Source organism: Ipomoea nil, unplaced genomic scaffold, assembly GCF_001879475.1.
Source record: "Ipomoea nil cultivar Tokyo-kokei standard unplaced genomic scaffold, Asagao_1.1 scaffold0788, whole genome shotgun sequence".
Classification (NCBI taxonomy): domain Eukaryota; kingdom Viridiplantae; phylum Streptophyta; class Magnoliopsida; order Solanales; family Convolvulaceae; genus Ipomoea; species Ipomoea nil.
Window position 1 is genome coordinate 1 of NW_017617216.1, and position 13,347 is coordinate 13,347.

At 33.9% G+C, this 13,347-nt stretch overlaps 4 non-coding genes across 4 annotated transcripts; all 4 read right to left on the reverse strand.

Annotated features, from left to right (window-relative positions):
- Positions 1–1,396: 1,396 nt before the first annotated feature.
- Positions 1,397–1,467, reverse strand: TRNAG-GCC. The gene has a single exon. It is a non-coding gene; the product is annotated as a tRNA-Gly (tRNA).
- Positions 1,468–4,879: 3,412 nt separating this feature from the next.
- TRNAG-GCC lies at positions 4,880–4,950 on the reverse strand. Its single transcript has one exon. It is a non-coding gene; the product is annotated as a tRNA-Gly (tRNA).
- A 1,668-nt stretch (positions 4,951–6,618) lies between these two features.
- Positions 6,619–6,689, reverse strand: TRNAG-GCC. The gene has a single exon. It is a non-coding gene; the product is annotated as a tRNA-Gly (tRNA).
- Positions 6,690–9,962: 3,273 nt separating this feature from the next.
- On the reverse strand, positions 9,963–10,033 carry TRNAG-GCC. The gene has a single exon. It is a non-coding gene; the product is annotated as a tRNA-Gly (tRNA).
- Between the last annotated feature and the right edge of the window lie 3,314 nt (positions 10,034–13,347).

A 13,347-nucleotide genomic window follows, 5' to 3' on the forward strand; every position in this document is an offset into this window, starting at 1 on the left:
AACTCATAGACATGGCACGCATGCCGAAAGGGAAACTATCTACTTCTAAGCTATGCCCCAAGCTTCTAGCGCGCTCCAGTAAAAAGTAGAAGTGATTTTTTAATAATCTCTTATGACATATCGTCTACGCATTTTTTTTACTATATATGACATTAAATAATCGAAATTTTATATACACACCAAAATAAGAGCCATGCGAGAATGATAACATAAATGAATACTTTTGAAATTCTTTTTTAGGCACAAAACAAACGTACTCAATCAAAATGAACAAAAAATGAAATCGAACACAAGTTTGTATATCATGCGATAGATACCCCCATCAGGCACTCGGCCTGGAAGAACGAAGGTAGTTGGTTCGACTGCAAAAAGACACTTTATCAAGTAGGTGACGGGCACCCGGACTCTACAGTCAGTGTGTCCTGATCGAGTACAAATGGGCAATCAGTCTCTAAGTCAGAGTGTCCTTAACCAGGTACTCAGCTAGCCAGCACAACTTTTGTCGTCAATTAATTGAGTGCACCAACTGGGAATTGAACCCGGGTCTGTACCGTGGCAGGTACTATTCTACCACTTGACCCCTGGTGCTTCTTTTTTGAACCACTGAAATACTTATACTTCGTAGTGGCGTATTACCAAAAGTACTCTAAATCAACAGACTATCAAAATATTGTCAAGATAAACCTGTCCTATCAAGAAATTTAGGAGAACTACCATCGTATTATTCAAATGACTACAGATGAATGATCAACATAATCAAGTTTTACAGTAAAATATTTAAATAGATAAAATCATATTAAGCCAAAGATCAGTGACAAGTTATTATCAAAAGTGTGACAAAAGAAAATAGAGAAGAATGTCTTATCATCGAGAGTGCAGAAGATAAAAATGCAAAATGAAAAAAAAAAAAAAAACAGACCAAAATAAATTAATTTTATCTTGTTATACTACTTTTTAGACTTTTGTAAAAAAGTAGAAGTGATTTTTAATAATCTCTTATGACATATCTTCTACGCATTTTTTTACTATATATGACATTAAATAATGGAAATTTTATATACACACCAAAATAAGAGCCATGCGAGAATGATAACATAAATGAATACTTTTGAAATTCTTTTTTAGGCACAAAACAAACGTACTCAATCAAAATGAACAAACAAATGAAATCGAACACAAGTTTGTATATCATGCGATAGATACCCCCATCAGGCACTCGGCCTGGAAGAACGAAGGTAGTCGGTTCTGCTGCAAAAAGACACTTTATCAAGTAAGTGACGGGCACCGGACTCTACAGTCCCTGATCGGTTACAAATGGGCAATCAGTCTCTATAGTCAGAGTGTCCTTAACCAGGTACTCAGCTAGCCAGCCCAACTTTTGTCGTCAATAATTAAGTGCACCAGCCGGGAATCGAACCCGGGTCTGTACCGTGGCAGGGTACTATTCTACCACTAGACCACTGGTGCTTCTTTTTTGAACCACTGAATTACTTATACTTCGTAGTGGTATTATCAAATGTTCTCTAAATCAACAGACTATCAAAATATTGTCAAGATAAACCTGTCCTATAAAGAAATTTGGGAGAATTACATCGTATTATTCAAATGACTACAGATGAATGATCAACATAATCAAGTTTTACAGTAAAATATTTAAATAGATAAAATCATATTAAGCCAAAGATCAGTGACAAGTTATTATCAAAAGGTGTGACAAAAGAAAATAGAGAAGAATGTCTTATCATCAAGAGTGCAGGAAGATAAAAATGCAAAAATGAAAAAAAAAAAAAAACAGACCAAAATAAAAATTTTATCTTGTTATACTACTTTTTAGACTTTTGTAAAAAGTAGAAGTGATTTTTTAATAATCTCTTATGACATATCTTCTACGCATTTTTTTACTATATATGACATTAAATAATGGAAATTTTATATACACACCAAAATAAGAGCCATGCGAGAATGATAACATAAATGAATACTTTTGAAATTCTTTTTAAAAAAACAAACGTACTCAATCAAAATGAACAAACAAATGAAATCGAACACAAGTTTGTATATCATGCGATAGATACCCCCATCAGGCACTCGGCCTGGAAGAACAAGGTAGTCGGTTCTGACTGCAAAAAGACACTTTATCAAGTAGGTGTCGGGCACCCACTCTACAGTCAATGTGCCTGATCGAGTACGAATGGGCAATCAGTCTCTATAGTCAGAGTGTCCTTAACCAGGTACTCAGCTAGCAGCACAATTTGACGTCAATTAATTGAGTGCACCAACTGGGAATTGAACCGGGTCTGTACCGTGGCAGGGTACTATTCTACCACTTGACCCCTGGTGCTTCTTTTTTGAACCACTGAATTACTTATACTTCGTAGTGGCGTATTACCAAAAGTCTCTAAATCAACAGACTATCAAAATATTGTCAAGATAAACCTGTCCTATCAAGAAATTTAGGAGAATTACCATCGTATTATTCAAATGACTACAGATGAATGATCAACATAATCAAGTTTTACAGTAAAATATTTAAATAGATAAAATCATATTAAACCAAAGATCAGTGACAAGTTATTATCAAAAGGTGTGACAAAAGAAAATAGAGAAGAATGTCTTATCATCAAGAGTGCAGGAAGATAAAAATGCAAAAATGAAAAAAAAAAAAACTACTTTTTAGACTTTTGTAAAAAGTAGAAGTGATTTTTTAATAATCTCTTATGACATATCTTCTACGCATTTTTTTACTATATATGACATTAAATAATGGAAATTTTATATACACACCAAAATAAGAGCCATGCGAGAATGATAACATAAATGAATACTTTTGAAATTCTTTTTTAGGCACAAACAAACGTACTCAATCAAAATGAACAAACAAATGAAATCGAACACAAGTTTGTATATCATGCGATAGATACCCCCATCAGGCACTCGCCTGGAAGAACGAAGGTAGTCGGTTCGACTGCAAAAAGACACTTTATCAAGTAGGTGACGGGCACCCGGACTCTACAGTCAATGTGTCCCTGATCGAGTACAAATGGGCAATCAGTCTCTATAGTCAGAGTGTCCTTAACCAGGTACTCAGCTAGGCAGCACAACTTTTGTCGTCAATTAATTGAGTGCACCAGCCGGGAATCGAACCCGGGTCTGTACCGTGGCAGGGTACTATTCTACACTAGACCAGGTGCTTCTTTTTTTGAACACTGAATTACTTATACTTCGTAGTGGTATTATCAAAAGTTCTCTAAATCAACAGACTATCAAAATATTGTCAAGATAAACCTGTCCTATCAAGAAATTTGGGAGAATTACCATCGTATTATTCAAATGACTACAGATGAATGATCAACATAATCAAGTTTTACAGTAAAATATTTAAATAGATAAAATCATATTAAGCCAAAGATCAGTGACAAGTTATTATCAAAAGGTGTGACAAAAGAAAATAGAGAAGAATGTCTTATCATCAAGAGTGCAGGAAGATAAAAATGCAAAAATGAAAAAAAAAAAAACAGACCAAAATAAAGAATTTTATCTTGTTATACTACTTTTAGACTTTTGTAAAAAGTAGAAGTGATTTTTTAATAATCTCTTATGACATATCTTCTACGCATTTTTTTTTACTATATATGACATTAAATAATGAAATTTTATATACACACCAAAATAAGAGCCATGCGAGAATGATAACATAAATGAATACTTTTGAAATTCTTTTTTAGGCACAAAACAAACGTACTCAATCAAAATGAACAAACAAATGAAATCGAACACAAGTTTGTTATCATGCGATAGATACCCCCATCAGGCACTCGGCCTGGAAGAACGAAGGTAGTCGGTTCTGACTGCAAAAAGACACTTTATCAAGTAGGTACGGGCACCCGGACTCTACAGTCAGTGTGTCCCTGATCGAGTACAATGGGCAATCAGTCTCTAAAGTCAGAGTGTCCTTAACCAGGTACTCAGCTAGCCAGCACAACTTTTGTCGTCAATTAATTGAGTGCACCAACGGGAATCGAACCCGGGTCTGTACCGTGGCAGGGTACTATTCTACCACTAGACCCTGGTGCTTCTTTTTTGAACCACTGAAATACTTATACTTCGTAGTGGCGTATTACCAAAAGTTCTCTAAATCAACAGACTATCAAAATATTGTCAAGATAAACCTGTCCTATCAAGAAATTTAGGAGAACTACCATCGTATTATTCAAATGACTACAGATGAATGATCAACATAATCAAGTTTTACAGTAAAATATTTAAATAGATAAAATCATATTAAGCCAAAGATCAGTGACAAGTTATTATCAAAAGGTGTGACAAAAGAAAATAGAGAAGAATGTCTTATCATCAAGAGTGCAGGAAGATAAAAATGCAAAATGAAAAAAAAAAAAAAAACAGACCAAAATAAAAAATTTTATCTTGTTATACTACTTTTTAGACTTTTGTAAAAAGTAGAAGTGATTTTTTAATAATCTCTTATGACATATCTTCTACGCATTTTTTTACTATATATGACATTAAATAATGGAAATTTTATATACACACCAAAATAAGAGCCATGCGAGAATGATAACATAAATGAATACTTTTGAAATTCTTTTTTAGGCACAAAACAAACGTACTCAATCAAAATGAACAAACAAATGAAATCGAACACAAGTTTGTATATCATGCGATAGATACCCCCATCAGGCACTCGGCCTGGAAGAACGAAGGTAGTCGGTTCTGACTGCAAAAAGACACTTTATCAAGTAGGTGACGGGCACCGGACTCTACAGTCCCTGATCGTACAAATGGGCAATCAGTCTCTATAGTCAGAGTGTCCTTAACCAGGTACTCAGCTAGCCACAACTTTTGTCGTCAATTAATTAAGTGCACCAGCCGGGAATCGAACCCGGGTCTGTACCGTGGCAGGGTACTATTCTACCACTAGACCACTGGTGCTTCTTTTTTTGAACCACTGAATTACTTATACTTCGTAGTGGCGTATTATCAAAAGTTCTCTAAATCAACAGACTATCAAAATATTGTCAAGATAAACCTGTCCTATCAAGAAATTTGGAGAATTACCATCGTATTATTCAAATGACTACAGATGAATGATCAACATAATCAAGTTTTACAGTAAAATATTTAAATAGATAAAATCATATTAAGCCAAAGATCAGTGACAAGTTATTATCAAAAGGTGTGACAAAAGAAAATAGAGAAGAATGTCTTATCATCAAGAGTGCAGAAGATAAAAATGCAAAAATGAAAAAAAAAAAAAACAGACCAAAATAAAGAATTTTATCTTGTTATACTACTTTTTAGACTTTTGTAAAAAGTAGAAGTGATTTTTAATAATCTCTTATGACATATCTTCTACGCATTTTTTTACTATATATGACATTAAATAATGGAAATTTTATATACACACCAAAATAAGAGCCATGCGAGAATGATAACATAAATGAATACTTTTGAAATTCTTTTTTAGGCAAAAAACAAACGTACTCAATCAAAATGAACAAACAAATGAAATCGAACACAAGTTTGTATATCATGCGATAGATACCCCCATCAGGCACTCGGCCTGGAAGAACGAAGGTAGTCGGTTCTGACTGCAAAAAGACACTTTATCAAGTAGGTGACGGGCACCCGGACTCTACAGTCAATGTGTCCCTGATCGAGTACGAATGGGCAATCAGTCTCTATAGTCAGAGTGTCCTTAACCAGGTACTCAGCTAGCCAGCACAACTTTTGTCGTCAATTAATTGAGTGCACCAACGGGAATTGAACCCGGGTCTGTACCGTGGCAGGGTACTATTCTACCACTAGACCACTGGTGCTTCTTTTTTTGAACCACTGAATTACTTATACTTCGTAGTGGCGTATTATCAAAAGTTCTCTAAATCAACAGACTATCAAAATATTGTCAAGATAAACCTGTCCTATCAAGAAATTTAGGAGAATTACCATCGTATTATTCAAATGACTACAGATGAATGATCAACATAATCAAGTTTTACAGTAAAATATTTAAATAGATAAAATCATATTAAGCCAAAGATCAGTGACAAGTTATTATCAAAAGGTGTGACAAAAGAAAATAGAGAAGAATGTCTTATCATCAAGAGTGCAGAAGATAAAAATGCAAAAATGAAAAAAAAAAAAACTACTTTTTAGACTTTTGTAAAAGTAGAAGTGATTTTTTAATAATCTCTTATGACATATCTTCTACGCATTTTTTTACTATATATGACATTAAATAATGGAAATTTTATATACACACCAAAATAAGAGCCATGCGAGAATGATAACATAAATGAATACTTTTGAAATTCTTTTTTAGGCACAAAACAAACGTACTCAATCAAAATGAACAAACAAATGAAATCGAACACAAGTTTGTATATCATGCGATAGATACCCCCATCAGGCACTCGCCTGGAAGAACGAAGGTAGTCGGTTCTGACTGCAAAAAGACACTTTATCAAGTAGTGACGGGCACCCGGACTCTACAGTCAATGTGTCCCTGATCGAGTACAATGGCAATCAGTCTCTATAGTCAGAGTGTCCTTAACCAGGTACTCAGCTAGCCAGCACAACTTTTGTCGTCAATTAATTGAGTGCACCAGCCGGGAATCGAACCCGGGTCTGTACCGTGGCAGGGTACTATTCTACCACTAGACCACTGGTGCTTCTTTTTTTGAACCACTGAATTACTTATACTTCGTAGTGGCGTATTATCAAAAGTTCTCTAAATCAACAGACTATCAAAATATTGTCAAGATAAACCTGTCCTATCAAGAAATTTAGGAGAATTACCATCGTATTATTCAAATGACTACAGATGAATGATCAACATAATCAAGTTTTACAGTAAAATATTTAAATAGATAAAATCATATTAAGCCAAAGATCAGTGACAAGTTATTATCAAAAGGTGTGACAAAAGAAAATAGAGAAGAATGTCTTATCATCAAGAGTGCAGAAGATAAAAATGCAAAAATGAAAAAAAAAAAAAAACAGACCAAAATAAAGAAATTTTATGTTATACTACTTTTTAGACTTTTGTAAAAAGTAGAAGTGATTTTTTAATAATCTCTTATGACATATCTTCTACGCATTTTTTTACTATATATGACATTAAATAATGGAAATTTTATATACACACCAAAATAAGAGCCATGCGAGAATGATAACATAAATGAATACTTTTGAAATTCTTTTTTAGGCACAAAACAAACGTACTCAATCAAAATGAACAAACAAATGAAATCGAACACAAGTTTGTATCATGCGATAGATACCCCATCAGGCACCGGAAGAACGAAGTAGTCGGTTCTGACTGCAAAAAGACACTTTATCAAGTAGGTGACGGGCACCCGCACTCTACAGTCAGTGTGTCCCTGATCGAGTACGAATGGGCAATCAATCAGTCTCTATAGTCAGAGTGTCCTTAACCAGGTACTCAGCTAGCCAGCACAACTTTTGTCGTCAATTAATTAAGTGCACCAGCCGGGAATCGAACCCGGGTCTGTACCGTGGCAGGTACTATTCTACCACTAGACCACTGGTGCTTCTTTTTTTGAACCACTGAATTACTTATACTTCGTAGTGGCGTATTATCAAAAGTTCTCTAAATCAACAGACTATCAAAATATTGTCAAGATAAACCTGTCCTATCAAGAAATTTAGGAGAATTACCATCGTATTATTCAAATGACTACAGATGAATGATCAACATAATCAAGTTTTACAGTAAAATATTTAAATAGATAAAATCATATTAAGCCAAAGATCAGTGACAAGTTATTATCAAAAGGTGTGACAAAAGAAAATAGAGAAGAATGTCTTATCATCAAGAGTGCAGAAGATAAAAATGCAAAAATGAAAAAAAAAAAAAACAGACCAAAATAAAGAAATTTTATCTTGTTATACTACTTTTTAGACTTTTGTAAAAAGTAGAAGTGATTTTTTAATAATCTCTTATGACATATCTTCTACGCATTTTTTTTACTATATATGACATTAAATAATGGAAATTTTATATACACACCAAAATAAGAGCCATGCGAGAATGATAACATAAATGAATACTTTTGAAATTCTTTTTTAGGCACAAAACAAACGTACTCAATCAAAATGAACAAACAAATGAAATCGAAACAAGTTTGTATATCATGCCCCCATCAGGCACTCGCCTGGAAGAACGAAGGTAGTCGGTTCTGACTGCAAAAAGACACTTATCAAGTAGGTGACGGGCACCCAACTCTACAGTCAGTGTTCCTGATCGAGTACGAATGGGCAATCAGTCTCTATAATCCAGCAGCCGAGAATCAAACCCGGGTCTGTACCGTGGCAGGGTACTATTCTACCACTAGACCACTGGTGCTTTTTTTTGAACCACTGAATTACTTATACTTCGTAGTGGCGTATTATCAAAGTTCTCTAAATCAATAGACTATCAAAATATTGTCAAGATAAACCTGTCCTATCAAGAAATTTAGGAGAATTACCATCGTATTATTCAAATGACTACAGATGAATGATCAACATAATCAAGTTTTACAGTAAAATATTTAAATAGATAAAATCATATTAAGCCAAAGATCAGTGACAAGTTATTATCAAAAGGTGTGACAAAAGAAAATAGAGAAGAATGTCTTATCATCAAGAGTGCAGAAGATAAAAATGCAAAAATGAAAAAAAAAAAAACAGACCAAAATAAAGAAATTTATCTTGTTATACTACTTTTTAGACTTTTGTAAAAAGTAGAAGTGATTTTTTAATAATCTCTTATGACATATCTTCTACGCATTTTTTTACTATATATGACATTAAATAATGGAAATTTTATACACACACCAAAATAAGAGCCATGCGAGAATGATAACATAAATGAATACTTTTGAAATTCTTTTTTAGGCACAAAACAAACGTACTCAATCAAAATGAACAAACAAATGAAATCGAACACAAGTTTGTATATCATGCGATAGATACCCCATCAGGCACTCGGCCTGGAAGAACGAAGGGAGGCGGTTCTGACTGTAGGTGAGCAGATCTCCTTAACCAGGTACTCAGCTAGCCAGCACAACTTTTGTCGTCAATTAATTGAGTGCACCAGCCGGGAGTCGTCAATTAATTGAATGCACAGCAGAGAATCGGGGTCGTACCGTGGCAGGTACTATTCTACCACTAGACCACTGGTGCTTCTTTTTTTTGAACCACTGAATTACTTATACTTCGTAGTGGCGTATTATCAAAAGTTCTCTAAATCAACAGACTATCAAAATATTGTCAAGATAAACCTGTCCTATCAAGAAATTTAGGAGAATTACCATCGTATTATTCAAATGACTACAGATGAATGATCAACATAATCAAGTTTTACAGTAAAATATTTAAATAGATAAAATCATATTAAGCCAAAGATCAGTGACAAGTTATTATCAAAAGGTGTGACAAAAGAAAATAGAGAAGAATGTCTTATCATCAAGAGTGCAGAAGATAAAAAACAAAAATGAAAAAAAAAAAAAAACAGACCAAAATAAAGAAATTTTATCTTGTTATACTACTTTTTAGACTTTTGTAAAAAGTAGAAGTGATTTTTAATAATCTCTTATGACATATCTTCTACGCATTTTTTTTACTATATATGACATTAAATAATGAAATTTTATATACACACAAAATAAGAGCCATGCGAGAATGATAACATAAATGAATACTTTTGAAATTCTTTTTTAGGCACAAAACAAACGTACTCAATCAAAATGAACAAACAAATGAAATCGAACACAAGTTTATATCATGCGATAGATACCCCATCAGGCACTCGGCCTGGAAGAACGAAGGGACCTGACTGTAGGTGACGGGCGGACTGTTAACCAGGTACTCAGCTAGCCAGCACAACTTTTGTCGTCAATTAATTGAGTGCACCAGCCGGGAGTCGTCAATTAATTGAATGCACCAGCCGAGAATCGAACCCGGGTCCGTACCGTGGCAGGGTACTATTCTACCACTAGACCACTGGTGCTTCTTTTTTTGAACCACTGAATTACTTATACTTCGTAGTGGCGTATTATCAAAATTTCTCAAATCAACAGACTATCAAAATATTGTAAAGATAAACCTGTCCTATCAAGAAATTTAGGAGAATTACCATCGTATTATTCAAATGACTACAGATGAATGATCAACATAATCAAGTTTTACAGTAAAATATTTAAATATATAAAATCATATTAAGCCAAAGATCAGTGACAAGTTATTATCAAAAGGTGTGACAAAAGAAAATAGAGAAGAATGTCTTATCATCAAGAGTGCAGGAAGATAAAAATGCAAAAATGAAAAAAAAAAAAAAACTGACCAAAATAAAGACATTTTATCTTGTTATACTACTTTTAGACTTTTGTAAAAAGTAGAAGTGGATTTTTTAATAATCTCTTATGACATATCTTCTACGCACTTTTTTTACTATATATGACATTAAATAATGGAAATTTTATATACACACCAAAATAAGAGCCATGCGAGAATGATAACATAAATGAATACTTTTGAAATTCTTTTTTAGGCACAAAACAAACGTACTCAATCAAAATGAACAAACAATGAAATCGAACACAAGTTTGTATATCATGCGATAGATACCCCATCAGGCACTCGGCCTGGAAGAACGAAGGGAGGCGTTCTGACTGTAGGTGACGAGCACCCGGACTCTTCCTTAACCAGGTACTCAGCTAGCCAGCACACTTTTGTCGTCAATTAATTGAGTGCACCAGTCGGGAGTCGTCAATTAATTGAATGCACCAGCAGAGAATTCGAACCCGGGTCCGTACCGTGGCAGGGTTCTATTCTACCACTAGACCACTGGTACTTCTTTTTTGAACCACTGAATTACTTATACTTCATAGTGGCGTATATCAAAATTTCTCCAAATCAACAGACTATCAAATATTGTAAAGATAAACCTGTCCTATCAAGAATTTAGGAGAATTACCATCGTATTATTCAAATGACTACAGATGTATGATCAACATAATCAAGTTTTACAGTAAATATTTAAATAGATAAAATCATATTAAGCCAAAGATCAGTGACAAGTTATTATCAAAAGGTGTGACAAAAGAAAATAGAGAAGAATGTCTTATCATCAAGAGTGCAGGAAGATAAAATACAAAAATGAAAAAAAAAAAAAAAAAACAGACCAAAATAAAGAAATTTTATCTTGTTATACTACTTTTTAGACTTTTGTAAAAAGTAGAAGTGATTTTTTAATAATCTCTTATTACATATCTTCTACGCATTTTTTTACTATATATGACATTAAATAATGGAATTTTATATACACACGAAAATAAGAGCCATGCGAGAATGATAACATAAATGAATACTTTTGAAATTCTTTTTTAGGCACAAAACAAACGTACTCAATCAAAATGAACAAACAAATGAAATCGAACACAAGTTTGTATATCATGCGATAGATACCCCCATCAGGCACTCGGCCTGGAAGAACGAAGGGAGGCGGTTCTGACTGTAGGTGACGGGCACCCGGACTCTTCCTTAACCAGGTACTCAGCTAGCCAGCACAACTTTTGTCGTCAATTAATTGAGTGCACCAGCCGGGAGTCGTCAATTAATTGAATGCACCAGCCAGAGAATCGAACCCGGGTCCGTACCGTGGCAGGGTTCTATTCTACCACTAGACCACTGGTACTTCTTTTTTTGAACCACTGAATTACTTATACTTCATAGTGGCGTATTATCAAAATTTCTCCAAATCAACAGACTATCAAAATATTGTAAAGATAAACCTGTCCTATCAAGAAATTTAGGAGAATTACCATCGTATTATTCAAATGACTACAGATGTATGATCAACATAATCAAGTTTTACAGTAAAATATTTAAATAGATAAATCATATTAAGCCAAAGATCAGTGACAAGTTATTATCAAAAGGTGTGACAAAAGAAAATAGAGAAGAATGTCTTATCATCAAGAGTGCAGGAAGATAAAATACAAAAATGAAAAAAAAAAAAAAAACAGACCAAAATAAAGAAATTTTATCTTGTTATACTACTTTTTAGACTTTGTAAAAAGTAGAAGTGATTTTTTAATAATCTCTTATTACATATCTTCTACGCATTTTTTTACTATATATGACATTAAATAATGGAAATTTTATATACACACGAAAATAAGAGCCATGCGAGAATGATAACATAAATGAATACTTTTGAAATTCTTTTTTAGGCACAAAACAAACGTACTCAATCAAAATGAAATCGAACACAAGTTTGTATATCATGCGATAGATACCCCCATCAGGCACTCGGCCTGGAAGAACGAAGGGAGGCAGTTCTGACTGTAGGTGCACGGGCACCCGGACTCTTCCTTAACCAGGTACTCAGCTAGCCAGCACAACTTTTGTCGTCAATTAATTGAGTGCACCAGCCGGGAGTCGTCAATTAATTGAATGCACCAGCAGAGAATTGAACCCGGGTCCGTACCGTGGCAGGGTTCTATTCTACCACTAGACCACTGGTACTTCTTTTTTTGAACCACTGAATTACTTATACTTCATAGTGGCGTATTATCAAAATTTCTCCAAATCAACAGACTATCAAAATATTGTAAAGATAAACCTGTCCTATCAAGAAATTTAGGAGAATTACCATCGTATTATTCAAATGACTACAGATGTATGATCAACATAATCAAGTTTTACAGTAAAATATTTAAATAGATAAAATCATATTAAGCCAAAGATCAGTGACAAGTTATTATCAAAAGGTGTGACAAAAGAAAATAGAGAAGAATGTCTTATCATCAAGAGTGCAGGAAGATAAAAATACAAAAATGAAAAAAAAAAAAAAACAGACCAAAATAAAGAAATTTTATCTTGTTATACTACTTTTTAGACTTTTGTAAAAAGTAGAAGTGATTTTTTAATAATCTCTTATGACATATCTTCTACGCATTTTTTTACTATACATGACATTAAATAATGGAAATTTTATACACACACCAAAATAAGAGCCATGCGAGAATGATAACATAAATCAATACTTTTGAAATTCTTTTTTAGGCACAAAACAAACGTACTCAATCAAAATGAAATCGAACACAAGTTTGTATATCATGCGATAGATACCCCCATCAGGCACTCGGCCTGGAAGAACGAAGGGAGGCGGTTCTGACTGTAGGTGACGGGCACCCGGACTCTCCGACTTTCCTTAACCAGGTACTCAGCTAGCCAGCACAACTTTTGTCGTCAATTAATTGAGTGCACCAGCCGGGAGTCGTCAATTAATTGAATGCACCAGCAGAGAATCGAACCCGG